The following is a 17,484-nucleotide window of genomic DNA, read 5'->3' as shown; positions in this document are numbered from 1 at the left end:
GACCAGGGACCGCAAATCAAATCAATTTGAAAAAGGTAGCAATTAGCATGCATCAAATAAGACCAAGGAGTAATTACTCCCTGCATGAACGGGTTAAAAAACAGTCACACTGGTCACATATTTATGTCCTGCCATTTGTCAGGGACTTTCAAGCCTCTACTAATGTTACTTTAAAAATGTCTAAATGGAGATACTATTCCCAGCCTACCCCGAACTTGAGCCTGTAGCTGAGAAGAGGTCTCCCCAGTCTCCCAGAACAAGCAGACAGTTATTAATGGAGATGCTCTCCCAGCTCATGTACGTACTAACATCTGTTAAAATTGCATTTGTACAGGGTTGCGTGAATGATTGATATAAGAACATACCACTTTGGCTAAACACAGCTCTTATGATTTCATGACGCTGCTTCCCAGAGTTCTAGGTTATAACAACCTGACCTTGAAAGTTACAAGTGAAAGCAATCTGCTCTCATCCTGAGTTGAATGTACAGAAGAGGTTTTCCATTGGAACAATCTGCCATTTAAAGAGGGTGGGGTCTCTGACAGTGGAGGGGGCCAGACTCTCTGGCTGGGACTCCTTCGGGGCCTCCTGAGGCAGCTGTAGCCTGGAAAAGTGTGGCTTTTCAGAGACAGGATGTTATACTCAGAGAAATTTTCTCTCCTAATCTGGGGTTCATAGCTTTACTGCCTGGGCAGGGCAACTGCAGAAAAGCAGACACTGACCGTCCTGCTTGCGAGTCTCCCCAAAGGGCATTCTTAATGCTCTTGAACTTCCATTCATTGGTCTTGAACTTACAGACACTTGAACTTGCATTCAAATATAAACCAGCAGCTCAAAGTATCAGAGCTGGGTCAAGCCTCAGCTGTTGCTGAATCCACATCTCTCCTGCCTTTGTTTTTTCCGGTCCCATCTCTGCATCCCTGTTTACTCCATAGTCTGTTTTACTCTGTTTTTGTGTTAGGGAATCTTACTAGGGCCTCTAGACAAATTGAACATTGTTGTAGAGTGAGGCGGCTCTTGGCTTAACAACTTTCTTTCTCCTCTGTCTACCTTCTTAGAAGAATATTTTGGAGAGTGAGGGAGCAGAGAAGGTTTCTAGGGTTTTGTTGTATGATTAGAATAGAATCATTATTTTGTTACCCTCTTGCTCCTAACAAAAGGCATCCTCCCCTGTGGATAAAGAGGTTGCTGTGTCTGTCGGATTTGGTAAAAGGAAGGGCCCGCTAGGGGGCACTGAGAGCCTCAGAATAGTTCACCTCTGTGCAAAGAGAAGGCGGGCTGCCAGCCCTGGTGCTGGGAGGCTTCTAACTCCAGAGGCTCTGGAACTGTTCTGGGAAGGCCTTTATCTGTCTATTAATGGATTTGACAGAGAAGAGGGCTGCCAGCTCCCAGGTGGGAGGGTGTGGAGGGGGGTCAGGGAGAAGGGAAGGGAGGAGGGGTGGGAAGGATGCTTTTTGTAGGACTGGGGAGCTCCAGAGACATTGGGATATGGTGTTTTTGTGGACCGTATGGTGCGGCGGGGGAACAGGGAAAGAACCAGCTTTGGGCTGAATTAGGGGACCAGGATGTCTCCCAGGTACAGGAGGTCTCAGACATCCTGGGGGCCTGGCTGTCTGGGTCTCCCCAGGGTCCTTCCAAGCCCCTGTGTCAACCTGCAACCTCCATCATTTTTCTGTTGCTTTAGAGTCACAACTTGCTTTGCTCACGTCCTCCTTCTGGAAAATAACAACGACCCGTTTCGACTTCCGTACCTGCCTGATGGAGGTGAAGATGGAGAAGGTCACTCTTTTTATAGCTTCCAGCCCTTGAGAATCGCACGTAGTTATGATGGACAATTTTGAGCCACAAGATGAAGAAAAAAGAAGGAACTTTTTCCTATTTGAAAATGTTTGAGACTTATAATAGTTGCTCTTACTCTGTGGTAGGAACAGTTGTTAGCATTTAAGAAGGATAATGCCATTTAATCCTCACAGCAACCAGATGAAGGAGTATTATAGTCATTCCTATTTACAAAGGTAAAATGACTCACTCAGAGTCACACTACCAGCAGGCAGTGGAGCCAAAATTATGACCCCAGACAGTCTGACTTTGGAGCCTACCCAAGTCAGTTCAGTGATGGAACTGGAATTTGAATTTAGAACCTTCATCTTCAAATCCTGTTGTACTGTATCCATCACCATTCCTCAAATGTTTTGGCTTCAGAACCCCTTTACACTCTAATTACTGAAGATTTTAAAGAGTAATTGTTTCTGTAGGTTATATTAATCACCATTTACTGTACTAGAAATTACAACTGAGAAATTCAATTATTTATCGGTTCATTAAAAAATAACTGTAATAAACCCATTCATGTGTATAAATAACACATTTTTACCAAAAATAACTAGTTTCCAAAGTAATTTAAAAATTAGAAATAATTTTAAATAATAAAAAATTTGTAACTATGTGAGGTGATGGATGTTAACTAAACTTATTGTGGTGAGCATTTTGATATATATAGATATATAGATATATAGATATCTCAAGTCATCATGTTGTACACCTAAAACTAATATAAAGTTCCATGCCAGTTATATTTATATTAAAAAAATCCGTGAGAAGAAAATTTCAATTTTCTACTCAATGTAAATGTAATATTATTTGATATAGAAAACTTAATAAAGAAAAGCACAGAGAAAAGAAAAAAACAAAAATCCCTTGAAATCCCACCACCTAAAAGAGAACCACTGTGAATATTTTTTGTATATTGTTCTAGCCTCCTGGAGAGACTATGAATTCCAGACATTGTGTCTTCCGGACACTAAAAATAGTAAACTTAAATCTCAACAGTTAAAGAATTTATACTAAATCAGAGTAGGATATCTCAAGGCTGAGCTAAGACCTAGAGGGGAAAATGAGTGACTTTTGACCTCATATTTCTGCATATACAGGTTGGAATCATAGCCCCGCCGTTGACTATCCAAGTGACCCTGGAAATGGGCAGGTTACCTAAATTTCCAGCCTCAGGTTTCATTTCTACGGGGGAGATAATAATAGTACCTTCAAAGAATTATAGTGATGATTAAATGAGGAATGTATACAAATGCCTAGAATAGTATCTGGAATGTAAGTATTCAAAATGTTAGTATTATCACCATGTTAAATGATTCCTGGCACCCTATATATTCCCTATTAAATCATATGCTCATTTTGGCTTTAATATTTGTTGTATGTTGGTATGTTTAATCTTAAATAATTAGGCAATTCTGGAGACAGAGGTAACACCCATCCTGGTATAATATGTAATTCTAGAAGATCATGATGTCTATTCTAAGTATTATCATTTGCAGTTTTCTTTCCATACCAGAGTCTCTGATAAAGACATAGATGTTGTGGATCCTCAGGTTAGGCAGAAAAAGATCTGTATTTCTCCTGTTAGTGTTCTATCATATAGAGGTGAGGTTAGAATACATGATCTCTGTGTGAGGAAGGGGTGGGCACTTATCACTGCATGTCCGTTAAATGGACAAGTTAATGGTGCACAGTCTAGCTTTATGAGCAGCCTCCTTCACAGTCTGGAGGCTGGAAATCCTCTAAGGGTGGGCAACAAGAGGCAGAGGCCAGGAGGACACCACTGTGGAGAAGCGGTCTTCTCTTTGTAATGGACAGTGCTGGGGGAGTGGACCACTTTTCATAAACAATTGTGCACCTTGGCAGGCTGGTGAAGATTCCCACTTGTAACCTGCCAGCAAGATGAGGAAAAAGCAAAAATGTTTCCCAAGGATAAATTAATCTACCTAGTAGGTCAAGTAACCATGTATTTTTGGCACCAGTGTACAGATGAATGTAATGGATCTAATATTTTTGAAAGAATTCCCAAATTATATTCCATTGTTAGCAAGCCAGTTTCTCCCCCTTACTGCACCGTGGTAGAGTCTATCATTGCTCCCAGACCTTTTCTCCTCTCTCTATTCACTCCATTTGCCCTGTGGCTTTGCAATTTCTCCCACCAAAGGGACAGAGTGTATTTCCCAAACCTATGACCTTGTGTTTAGCCACATGACTTGCCTTGGCCAAAAGAATAAGGTGCAAGTAAAAGGGCGCAAGTTCTGTACCTAGGTCTTAAGAAGACTTGTGTGTTTTCACTTGCTCTCTTGTGATTCGACCATTTCCTTGAGAACATGGCTCAGGCAGGCCCTCTGGTCTGAGAAGGAGAGTGAGAGACACATAGATCAGCCAACATCCAGCATGCCCACAAACATGTGAGCTAAATAAATGCTCACAAGTTAGATGCCCCTAAGATACACAGTTGTTTGTTACACAGCAATAGCTAACGGATACACTCACCCATCATGAGGCTGTAGTAAGGAAGCAGGCAGGTATGACAGTAAAAGAAAAGCCTGTTCCCTCCATTGGTTGAATGTGGGGAGTCAGAGAAGTAAGGTGGGGAGGTCAATGTCAAGCTTCTTATTTTCTCCTTGTTCTTGAGTATCAGGGTTTGGAAAGGTGAGGAACATCCTGTGGATTTTGGAAAACCTGAGAACATCAGGACTCAGTGGCCAATTTTCCTGGGTATAGCATGAAGGAGTCTGTCATACAGGACACCAGGGAGCCATCATCCAGCTTTGGCAGAGGGAGGTGTCTGGGCCAGTGGCCATGGCACGTGGTGCTCCTGGCTCTCCCAGTCTTCATAAGTGTTTGACAGGAATCTGGAACGTAACTGCATGCCCCAGCAAGGAGCTGAAGAGGTCAGTGGGCTGATGGAAGACAGGTTAGAACAGAGAAACCAGAGAACATGTGGAATTTGTGACCAGAGTCAAATAGCTGGGACCATGGTGCTAATATTCCTTCCCTCCTTAAAATAAAGCTAGATGCCAGCAGCTCCCCAACAGTGGTCCCCTCAGAGGGCCCAGTGGCTCTGCAGACCTGTGACCACCCAGATGCCATCTTGGGGAGAAATGGGGTGGGAGGCGATGCAGGGCAGAAATTTGCCACCTTGAGCCTGAAAGATGCCAAAAGATGATCCTAAAGATGCTGGATCACCCTCAAAGAAATATCAAACCACAGTGGCAAATCTTAAGTTTTCTCCTTGCTACTCTGGGTATTGTGGAGAGTGCTCTTAAGAACTTTTAAGTCAGGGAATTCCCTGGCAGTCCAGTGGTTAGGGTCCGTGCTTTCACTGCTGAGGGCTCAGGTTCGATCCCTGGTCGGGGAACTGAGATTCCACAAGGCGCAGGGGCGGCCAATAAAAAGTTTAAGCCACACGTCAACTATATTTCAATTTAAAAACTAAAAAAAGTTTAAACCAATTCCTGAGCATAGTTTATTCTTCCTTAGAACTCCCTTCTTTATAATACTGTTTTCTCCAAATGGTAACACATGGAGGGTCTTAGTTTGCAAAGCAAGCCTAAAATGCCATAAACCATCCAAGACTTCAGCATGCAAACATTTGCTCACTGCTACCAGTTAAAACGTCTTCCTTCAGCTGTTGGCTGTCAGCAACTCTTTGCAGGCTGGCTTAAGTTGGACAGGACCGATTGTAATGGAGGGCAGAGTGGTATCACCCATATGCTGTGTAACCAAAATTGCATTTTCACGGCAGAGAGAACAGGAAAGGGATTCCAAGTGGATTTCGGAACAGTTTCTGATTCTCAAGCCAGTGTCCTATATCCAGTTTCCCCTCCCTCGTTTTACATTTCAACAAAAGGCAGCAGTGCCTTATGATCCCAGAGTTTATTTGGCCAGTGTCATCTGAGAATGCGGCTGGGTGATTTGTGGTGGGAGAGATGTGTTAACTGGGCCCAAACTGCTATCCAATATCCCAGACGTAAACTGCTTCCTGCGGGGTTGAAAAAGGGGCTGAGGCTTTTGGAAAGTTTACCTTTCATTTTCTGAGGCTTTCCAATTTCTTGGTTGCAGCTGGACGAGCTCTCAGGGCAGAGGAGATAGCCTGGGAAAGAAACGGGGTGGCCAGTCCAGCTGGGGGCAGTGGGAGTGGGAGCCTTCCTGGGATAGTGTGCCCCTGCCTGGCTCCCAGCTCTGGGGTAGGTCACGGGGCCCAGGTCTCAGCCCAAGACGGGGGAAGAATCCCTGGGCTGATTGGATTCTCCAGGAAGAGCCTTGCACAACAAAAGGACCTTTCAGCTCCTATATATTTTATCTCCCCAGCCAAGCATCCTTTCACGAGTATTTATTAAGGACGCCCCTGTGTGGCAGACACGAAGCCACACAAGACACTCAGGAGCTGTTTGCATTATTTCCTTAGAATTCGTTTTCCAGGCAAAACCAGACATTGGAGACAAGAGCAGTGATCCCTACTTCCTTCCCCAGTGCTTCTTGACTTATGATCAGCTCTTGTTCGAAAATGCTTAGTTTTGTGACTTTCAAACCAACGTCCCGGGTTTACGTGTGATGGATAGAGTTCTTGGGACTTGCTCCAAATCAAGTTGAGAGGGGAAGGGCTTTGTGAGAAATGCAGCTTCTGCTTTGGAGGCCCCCGCTGGGCAGCTGGGAAGGTGCTCTCATTGGCAGGCAGGACTCTCCCCGACTGGGAGGGGTGGGGCTGCAAGGGATTCACCGGAGGCAGCACTGGGTGAATTGCAGGGAGGAGGTCCTGCACAGCCATTGCGCGCCTGTAGATTTTTCTCCCTGAACTGCGGCCTCCCTATCTGTTCTAGCCTCTAATTACAAACGCAAGGAATAGCTAATTTGCAGTGGCGTCATAAGAAGGGGAAATATAAGTGATTTAAGAGCTGCTGTATGCTATGTTGTTCATGTTTTACACACTCCAGGCAGAGAGAAATTGCGCTCTCCCTGGCTTAAGAGAGTTCCCTCACACCAGCCAGTTTCTGATTTGGCTGGACTGTGGGAGAATTTCTATGAAGGTACCAAGGAAGAGGAGCTGGGCCCCAGGACACACCCCATGATATTCTGCTCAGTAGAGGAGGCCAGTCACTGTGGTTACTGCTCAAGGCCAGTCGTCTGCCATGATTTCCGGATTATTTGAACTCCTTGGGGAAATATATAATGTAGACACAGTGCCGTGAGTCTAACTAAGATCACTATAAATTATTTTCTTTCAACTGTGCCAGTGATGAAATAAGGAGGGTTTCTCATAAATCGTCTTAGTAAGGAGATGTAGAGAGTTACGTGTGCACACAAAGCCGTAGATTCGATCCCCTTTTCTTTCCTCCTCTTTCCCCTACCCCTCGTCCTCCTCTATCTTCTGTCTCTAGCACTAGAAGACCTTGGAAATCACCTGGAGTGGTATCCACATGGGAGAAAGGAAAGAACAAATGGTTTGGAGTCAAGGGCTGTTGTGCTCCTGGCACCCAGTGGTTATGGAAAACAGGGCGGGTGACAAACTCGCTGAGCCTTACTTCTCTTAGGTGTGGATGGGGATGAGCAGCATCTGCTCTGCCCCCCAGGTCTCTGTAACCATCACGTGAATCCCAAGGTGACAGAGCTTGGTAAACCAGAAAGCACCTGCAGGCGTGTGTGCCAGCCCTTTTATCGCATCAGTGAGGAAATCAGTCCCCTGCAGTGCTCAGACGAGAGCCTCACTCTTGCACTTGGTCCCAGGTCTCACCACGTCACTCAGGATGTAGCAGACACCCTCACAGCACCCAGAATGGTGCTGACTCCTGGGGGAGGGGCTTGGTGTGTAGGGGAACAGGCTCTGGTGGAGGCCACCAAAAAGAAGATGCTGTTTCTGATTACAGCGTTACTGAGACCTGTATTCAAAATCAGCATTGCCAGGAACTTATTAAAAACTTTGGGCAAATCACTTTGCTTCCCTGGTCCTCAGTTATTCTCTGCTGTCAAATGAGAAGTTTGAACAAGGTGGTCTCTAGGAATTCTTCAAGCTTTAAAACTCTATTGTTATAATCTTATTGAACTTAATTAGGGCAACGGTCTTTGATTTATTAACTGTAGATCTGAAACACATTTGCTCTGGGACCCTTTGATTACTCTAAGCATATTATGGATGTCATTTCCATCTTTAATGGTGGTTTATGTGCAGTGAGGAAGATAATACGTAAAAGTTCTTTCTGAAAAAGTAAAAACACTGAAATATCAATGGATAATTCATAAAGGTGTGCTCTAAGAGTATTTGGGAGGTGCTAGGAAAAAATTATTTTGACAGTTGTTAAAGGGGTAAGGAAGACTTTATTCAGGACAATTGCAATAGAAGAGAAAGATTGGGCTTAACTCCCAATACAGTAAAGACTGCTGGGGAGTTACAGTTAAGTAGCAGACTGAGTGGGTCAATGGATCACTTAAGAGGAGATGAATCAAGGGTGGGGGGTTCTTGCTAAACTTACTTAGGACTTTTGCTACAACTAGACTAGGCTCAAGTTTGGTCAAGGAAAGAATCTTTGTCAGTGGGAAGAAATAATCTAATTTCTAGGACAGCATAGTCTTTTTTAAGGTGAATTTTTCATATAATTATCCAATAATAAGTTCTCCATAGTTGTTTTACAAATAAATTAAATGATGGAGGAGGGGACAAGGGTTTAGTGGAAGGATAGGTTCCTCTTTGGTTAATGAGACACAATCCTCAGATCACCAGTTTGATGAGCATTCATATTTGCAGGTGGCTTGGAATCTTGGATTACATGACTTGGGGTGAAACTACATCTGACTCAACCCCCTAGACCAGGCCAAACCCTACACTTCTATGAAAAATAGCTGCCATTACATAATGTTTACTATGTAAAGACAACTGTCAGAATATTTATTGTCTTGCTCACGGTTCCACCGTTTTTTAGGGGAAAAAAGTTTGAATAACCCTGTGAACTGTTGACTGGTGTTCAGAAAGTGCTAAGTGAATATCACAGTATAGACACATATCACACTGTCTACACTGTATGCTTCTAAACCCTGCTCTCTTCGTTACTGCTCCATCCCCATGTATACTTAGGATCCTTGGTTTTGGGAGTTCAGTGATACTGTCTATGAAACAGTTCAAAAAGGGGAACATGTTTTCCTGGACTTTAATCCACTATTTTAATTCAAGATTTGAAAATGCAGACAATTTCGTGAGAAAGATTTTGAACTTAGGGGTCAGTAAAGCAGATATCTGTTATTTCCTGTGCCCTCCATCCAGGCCTCTGGCCCCAGGGGCTTGAGTCAGGCTGGTTTGGGATTCAATAAGGATGAGAAGGCAGGCACACTGGCTCTGCCTTCCAGGAATTTCTGTTTAATATGGGAACACTGCTCTGAGAGGCACCGAATCATGGGGCTCACAAGTGGGTGAAAGAGCATTTAGAACAGAAGAAAGGTTGGCACAAATGGAAAGAAGTCAGAACATAAATCACCAATGGTCAAAGTCTAAGAAACAGTAGGAAAAATGTCCATTTCCCTTTGGCATTCTCAGGGTTGCAAAGCCTTCTGGAAGCAAAACAGAAAAATGGAGAACAAAAGTAACAGCATCTTTTTGAAAAGGAAAAAAAGGAAAACATGTTGCCCAACACCTGCAAATATAGAGGATGAAGAAAAGAAGACCAAAGAGCCTTTTACTTCTCATTTATATGCGTGAGTAAAAATAGGTCCCCCATCTTTTCCTTGTTTTCCTCGAAAGAAGGCAGTTTCCAAATTGTATTCACAGATTGACTTTGCTGCAGAGATGCAGCTTCATTTTATTCCATCGAAAAATATTTCTTTTCGATTATAACCCAATTTGAAAACAACGTATTTTTAGCCATTGAACAGAGCTTTTGGAGCCGTGATCAAGTGGTTCTGTGGAGCGGTCTGCCAGTTTTGACAATTGTATTTTCTTGTATTCGGGCTCAGAGTGAAAGGGCCTCCTTAAGGTGTAAATGATGGGAAAAAAATAAGCTGTTTGCTCTGATCCACAATCAGAGTAACTCCAAGAGAGGGTTCTCTGCTTAATCTGGACATGATTAATTCAGCTAATGTGGATTTTTTAAATGACTAAAAATAAACTGTGTCCCAGTTGCTTCCACCTAAACCATCCTCAGTTCCTGTTCCTCTCCGTGGACGTGGATGGCAAAGTGGGGACTTCTAGAATTCTGACCTAGCATTTCTATAACACCTCAGTGAATTGGAGGAGCTTTTTGGGTAATTAGCATGCAAATGTGCATTTCCATGCAGGATTGGAGACAAGCTCTCACTCTCCTGCTGAGGGACTGATTTTGTTAGAGGGCCCGAGAAGGTGTGTTTTTCATTAAGACATGCTTGCGTGACTATCAACGCAAGGGGTAAATTCCATCTCAGCTGTAATTGGGAAGGAACCTTATGAGAAATGAGCTCTTGCCCCACAGCAAGTCAAAATATCTGTGCTCTGTATTGGTCTAACATAGACTGGCTGGAAGATGTGGGCTTCTCAAGGAATGTTCATCTGGGGCAATTCCTGCTTTTCATGTGTTTAAAATATTGTTGTAAAGGAATTTAAAAAAACCTTCAGTGATTATCTGCAAAATAACTGTACTAGGGGACTTTATTAAATCATACAATCGTACTTCATTTATTATTTCTAAATATGGTTCCCATGGGAGCGAGGGAATCAGGCCTTTGTTCTGTCTTCTTTTCGTACCCAGAAGGAGGTTCACTGGAGACAGGTCTGTCTAGGTTTTCTCTGGTGACATTCTCTTCTGTAAACAGTTCTGCTTGGAGCTTCTAAAATGTATACCTTTAAGACCAGATTTCCAAGCTGTTTGGTTTTTGTTTGTGGGAATATATATTTCCTGTCGGGGGGATATTCTGTGGCTGGGATGACACATCTTGTCGTACCTGAATAAGACTGAGTAGGGAGGATTTAGCCTCTTAGGCATCAGGGTAGAAGCTAGAAGCTTCTGGGCCCTCTTTTAGCAAGAAAGTGGCTGCCTGAAATTGAGCTCCCTGCTTTTGGAGCAAGGAAAAGCTGCATTGGCTCCAGGTCGGGGGAGAGGCTTTGTCCTTAAGTGGGTGTCCTTGGCGGAGGGGGGCAGAGGATGAAAATGTACCACTTCTTAGCATCGAGGATGACAAGTACATCATTTTTAAAAAAGCCTATAAGGGGACAGACAACCTGCTAAGAGTGATTAGTTACCTCTGGTTGTGGGACTGTGGCTGACAGTTGCTTCTTTATGTATTTGTCCACATTTTAAAAGTTCTCTGCAATGAGAAGGTATTACTCGCAGAATCCTAAAACAGTAATTATTTTTAAAGCTCCCCATCCTGGAGGAGGTCAGGAGGTATGATGGAGCTGGTAATTGCAGGAAGGCACCAAGGCAGGAGCGCAGCCCCATTAGGGCTGGACCCTGCCCTTGACTCCCCACACACTTGACACTGCAGCATCCAGGGATGGGGCCGTCTGCTCCCCACCAAGCAAATCTCCCATCCTCCGCAAGGTGCTCAGAAGGCCACCTCTGCTCCCCAGCCTCACCTACAGGGCTGTGGGGCCCGCCTTCGCTGAGAGCTGCCCTTGACTGGGGTACCAGCTTCTAGCACATTGATTTATAGAGCTATTTGGTGTCAGGTAATTGCCCATCAATATCCTATTTATCACCCAGCTTGTCACAGGTTGTGGCTGCTATTCCATAAAGCCAAGGCCTTTGAGAAGGGGCCAGTGACTGAAAGCACAGGAAGAGGACTTAGGAAATGTAACACTTTCAAGTTCTTTTTTTTAAAATTAATAGCTACTTTATTTATTTATTTATGGCTGTGTTGGGTCTTCGTTTCGTGCAAGGGCTTTCTCTAGTTGCGGCAAGCGGGGGCCACTCTTCATCGCGGTGCGGGGGCCGCTCTTCATCGCGGTGCACGGGCCTTTCACTATCGTGGCCCCTCCCATTGCAGGGCACAGGCTCCAGACGCGCAGGCTCAGTAGTTGTGGCTCCCGGGCCCAGTTGCTCCGCGGCATGTGGGATCTTCCCAGACCAGGGCTTGAACCCGTGTCCCCTGCATTAGCAGTCAGATTCTCAACCACTGCGCCATCAGGGAAGCCCCACTTTCAAGTTCTTTTCTCCCCACTTTGCTTCTTCCTGCTCAGCGCTCCCTTGAGTAGGGGGAGGGACAGCGGCTGCATCCAGGTCAGAGAGCTGCGGATCCTAGCGGGACTTCTGGATGCCACACTGCCTGCTGCTGGGAGGATCTCTCTTGTCCCCGCCCTGCTCCCCAATATCCTTCCTAAATAAGTGTGTTCTGTGTTGGGGGGGGGTAGGAACAAAATCTGCATAGACTGGAAAGAAATATATCAAAGCACAAATACTCTGGTTGATAAAAAAAATGCTTTCTTCTTTGCAATAGTTTCCATACTGCCTAGAATGAGCGCATATCACTTTTTAAAAAAATAAATGTATTTATTGATTTTTGGCTGTGTTGGGTCTTCCTTGCTGCGCGTGGGCTTTCTCTAGTTGCGATGAGCAGGGTCTACTCTTCGTTGCGGTGCATGGGCTTCTCATTGCGGTGGCTTCTCTTGTTGTGGAGCATGGGCTCTCGGTGAGTGGGCTTCAGTAGTTGTGGCGCACAGGCTCAGTAGTTGTGGCTAGTCGGCTCTAGGGTGCAGGCTCAGTGGTTGTGGTGCACGGGCTTAGTTGCCCTGCGGCATGTGAGATCTTCCTGGACCAGGGCTCAAACCCGTGTCCCCAGCATTGACAGGCAGATTCTTAACCACTGCGCCACCAGGAAGTCCCGAGAGCATATCTCTTAAAAACAAAATGATACATTTTGTATGTATTCACCAATACTTGAAATTCCACAATTAAAGAGTCATTCATTTAGCTTCAAGTTTTTTATGCTTTTAAAATGCAGATTCTCTAGAAGACGTCTTTTACAGCCTGGCTGAGGAGTTCATTCTTCTAGAAAGAAGACTTTGGAATTGATGGGCAGGCTCTGATGAGGGGTGAGGGCTGGGGGGCTAGGAGAAAAGAGTGGAAGGAAACCAGCTTTGCCCACCACAGGGTTTGCCAGGGGTGCACCTGGGAATCTTAAGTACAAATGTGAGGACATGCCCCCCTTTGCAGGGCTGAATTCCTGGGAAGCCCGGCTGTTGTCTGGAACCCTAGAGATCAGGAAACACTGGACTTTCTGGCCAACCCCCCTTGCCCTCGAACTTCAAGGGTTCTGTCGAGGTTCTCACCCTCTCCTGTCCTTATTCTGCAGGGGGGAAAAAAGGAAGCCAGAGTCTCCAGGTGTTTGACAACAGAGAGTCCCAGCTCCTGACCCTGAGTGATTAAAAGTGATTTTTCTTTTAAGAAAAAAGACACCTTTTATCATACTCCTGGGGCTGTCAGAAACCATTTGAGCAGGTTTTGCTAGTCTCGTTTTTAGATGCAAAAGCAAGAGGGCATACCTGTCCCAACCCCAACTCACCCTTACAAGCCTCCTTGAGGGGAGAAAGGAGGATTTCCGGTTGGTCTGGGAGGTGGTTTGTTGGACTGTTCTTGTTATATCCAGGGCAGCCCTCACTGAATGAAAGGAGGCTGTGAATTGTTTCTATCCACACATTCCCCTTTATGTTGTTTATGTCTGAAAATCTGGGTCCCAGGGCATGGCACGAATGAGCTGAGGAGGGTAAACGTTTATCGGGTGCTTCCTCTGTGCCAGGCACTCTTTTAACTGCTTTACGTTTATTCATCCACTTAATTCTCTCTGCAACCCAGTGAGAAGGGAACCATTGTCATTGCCATTTTCCAGGCAAAGAAACTGGGGGCCAGGGAGTCACTTGCCTGAGACCACTCAGTCAGTGAGTAGCAGGGCCAGGGTACAAACCTGGGTGTTTGGTGATGGCCTTCAGTTATGACCACGACACACAATGTCTCCCACCGTGGTGTCTGCAAGTGGTCATTTCAAATTTTGCTTACATCTGTGTGTAGAAGTCTTAAAAAATAATTATAATGGACTACCTTTCCAGGCATTATGCTAATTATAACGTGCTAACAATTTACATCCGTAATTAGGAGACTGGGGAGTGAGGGATTCTGTTGCTTGAGAAGGTAAGGTACAAATATGACTCCCTGTGGAAACCATATTCCCAAATTGCAAGAATAAAAATAGCATACCAATGAATACTGGTGCCCAATGGAAGCCCGTCATCTAAATATTTTCAACGTCTAAGGATTTTAGTGATTAAATATCCCAATGGCATGAATCTATAAAGACAAGAAGGTGGGCAAACCCACTTAAGTCAGCCCAGTTCAGTGCAAGGGAGGAAAAAGTGTTTTTTTTTTTTTTTTTTAATAGCTAACATTTTTTTTTTTTTTTTAGTACATTTATTTTTATTTATTTATTTATTTTTGGCTGTGTTGGGTCTTCGTTTCTGTGCGAGGGCTTTCTCCAGTTGTGGCAAGCGGGGGCCACTCTTCATCGCGGTGCGCGGGCCTCTCACTGTCGCGGCCTCTCTTGTTGCGGAGCACAGGCTCCAGACGCGCAGGCTCAGCAGTTGTGGCTCACGGGCCTAGTTGCTCCGCGGCATGTGGGATCTTCCCAGACCAGGGCTCGAACCCGTGTCCCCTGCATTGGCAGGCAGATTCTCAACCGCTGCGCCACCAGGGAAGCCCGGAAAAAGTGTTTTTACACTACCTTCCTAGGTTTTCTGGCAGGGACCCTATAAATTGGACTGACAAAATTCAGATTAACAAAGGAAAGACATGCACATTTATTTATTTACTTATTTATTTTATTTTTAATTTATTTTTGTGTGTGTGTGTTTCTTGGAATACTTTATTCTGACACCTCCAGTTACTGTGACAACTATGTAAATCTTAATTGATAATTACATTGAAATACTTGCTAATATTTTAATTCTAATACAATGAAATTATATTTTAGTACAAAAATAAGTATGGACAAATTTTTAAAATTTAAAACAAAAGCAAACTACTGATGCAGAATTGAGTGGAGATGGCAAAACTAATACTATGATCAGAATAGAAAAGAAGAGACTGGAAGAAAAATATTTTAAACTTTACTGTGAATGACAATTGCAATTTACCCCAGAATAAAACAGAGAAGATTTCTGTTTTGTTAAACAAACAAACAAACAAACAAACATTAGAGACATTTATAGCAAATGTGATGAATTTGATAAGAAGTTTCTTCTCAACAGTCAAAAAATAATCGACTAGGAGATTGGTTCAAGATGGCAGAGTAGAAGAATGTGCTCTCACTCCATCTTGTGACAACACCAGAATCACAACTAACTGCTGAACAATCATCAAAAGGAAGACACTGGAACACACCAAAAAAGATACCCCACATCCAAAGACAAAGGAGAGGTCACAATGAGATGATAGGAGGGGTGCAATCACAATAAAATCAAATCCCATAACTGCTGGGTGGGTGACTCACAAACTGGAGAACACTTATACCACAGAAGTCCACCCACTGGAGTGAAGGTTCTGAGCCCCACGTCAGGCTTCCCAACCTGGGGTCCGGCAGCAGGAGGAGAAATTCCTAGAGAATCAGACTTTGAAGTCTAGCAGGATTTGATTGCAGGACTTTGATAGGACTGGGGGAAACAGAGACTCCACTCCTGGAGGGCACATACAAAGTAGTGTGCGCATCGGGACCCAGAGGAAGGAGCAGTGACCCCATAGGAGACTGAACCAGACCTACCTGCTAGTGTTGGAGGGTCTCCTGCAGAGGCGGGGGGTGGCTGTGGCTCACTGTGGGGACAAGGACACGGGCAGTAGAAGTTCTGGGAAGTACTCCTTGGTGAGAGTCTTCCCAGAGTCTGCCATTGGCCCCACCAAAGAGCGTGGGTAGGCTCCACTGTTGGGTCACCTCAGGCCAAACAACCAACAGGGAGGGAACCCAGCCCCACCCATCAGCAGACAAGTGGGTTAAAGTTTTACTGAGCTCTGCCCACCAGAGCAACATCCAGCTCTACCCACCACCAGTCCCTCCCATCAGGAGACTTGCACAAGCCTCTTAGATAGCCTTATCCACCAGAGGGCAGACAGCAGAAGCAAGAAGAACTACAATCCTGCAGCCTGTGGAATAAAAAAACCACATTCACAGAAAGATAGACAAGATGAAAAGGCAGAGGGCTATGTACCAGAAGAAGGAACAAGATAAAACCCCAGAAAAACAACTAAATGAAGTGGAGATAGGCAACTTTCCAGAAAAAGAATTCAGAATAATGATAGGGAAGATGATCCAGGACCTCGGAAAAAGAATGGAGGCAAAGATTGAGAAGATGCAACAAATGTTTAACAAAGACCTAGAAGAATTAAAGAACAAACAAACAGATGAACAATACAATAACTGAAATGAAAACTACACTAGAAGGAATCAATAGCAGAATAACTGAGGCAGAAGAACGGATAAGTGACCTGGAAGACAGAATGGTGGAATTCACTGCTGCGGAACAGAATAAAGAAAAAAGAATGAAAAGAAATGAAGACAGCCTAAGAGACCTCTGGGACAACATTAAACGTAACAACATTCACATTATAGGGGACCCAGAAGGAGAAGAGAGAGAGAAAGGACCCGAGAAAATACTTGAAGAGATTATAGTCGAAAACTTCCCTAACATGGGAAAGGAAATAGCCACCCAAGTCCAGGAAGCGCAGCGAGTCCTATACAGGATAAACCCAAGGAGAAACATGCCAAGACACATAGTAATCAAAATGACAAAAATTAAAGACAAAGAAAAATTATTGAAAGCAGCAAGGGAAAAACGACAAATAACATACAAGGGAACTTCCATAAGGTTAACAGCTGATTTCTCAGCAGAACCTCTACAAGCCAGAAGGGAGTGGCATGGTATATTTAAAGTGATGAAAGGGAAGAACCTACAACCAAGATTACCCGTCAAGGATCTCATTCAGATTCGACGGAGAAATCAAAAGCTTTACAGACAAGCAAAAGCTAAGAGAATTCAGCAACACCAAACCAGCTCTACAACAATGCTAAAGGAACTTCTCTAAGTGGGAAACACAAGAGAAGAAAAAGACCTACAAAAGCAAACCCATAACAATTAAGAAAATGGTAATAGGAACATACATATCGATAATTACCTTAAACGTGCATGGATTAAATGCGCCAACCAAAAGACACAGGCTCGCTGAATGGATACACAAACAAGACCCATATATATGCTGTCTACAAGAGACCTACTTCAGACCTAGGGACACATACAGACTGAAAGTGAGGGGATGGAAAAAGATATTCCATGCAAATGGAAATCAAAAGAAAGCTGGAGTAGCAATACTCATATCAGAAAAAAATAGACTTTAAAATAAAGAATGTTACAGGAGACAAGGAAGGACACTACATAATGATCAAGGGATCAACCTAAGAAGAAGATATGACAATTATAAATATATATGCACCCAACATAGGAGCACCTCAATACATAAGGCAACTGCTAACAGCTATAAAAGAGGAAATCGACAGTAACACAATAATAGTGGGGGACTTTAACACCTCACACCAATGGACAGATCATACAAATAGAAAATTAATAAAGAAACAGAAGCTTTAAATGACACAATAGACCAGAGAGATTTAATTGATATTTATAGGACATCCATCCAAAAACAGCAGATTACACTTTCT

Source organism: Balaenoptera borealis, assembly GCF_965194805.1.
Source record: "Balaenoptera borealis genome assembly, chromosome: 3".
Lineage (NCBI taxonomy): Eukaryota > Metazoa > Chordata > Mammalia > Artiodactyla > Balaenopteridae > Balaenoptera > Balaenoptera borealis.
The sequence above is the reverse complement of the archived record's forward strand: the minus strand, read 5'-3'. Positions refer to the sequence as shown.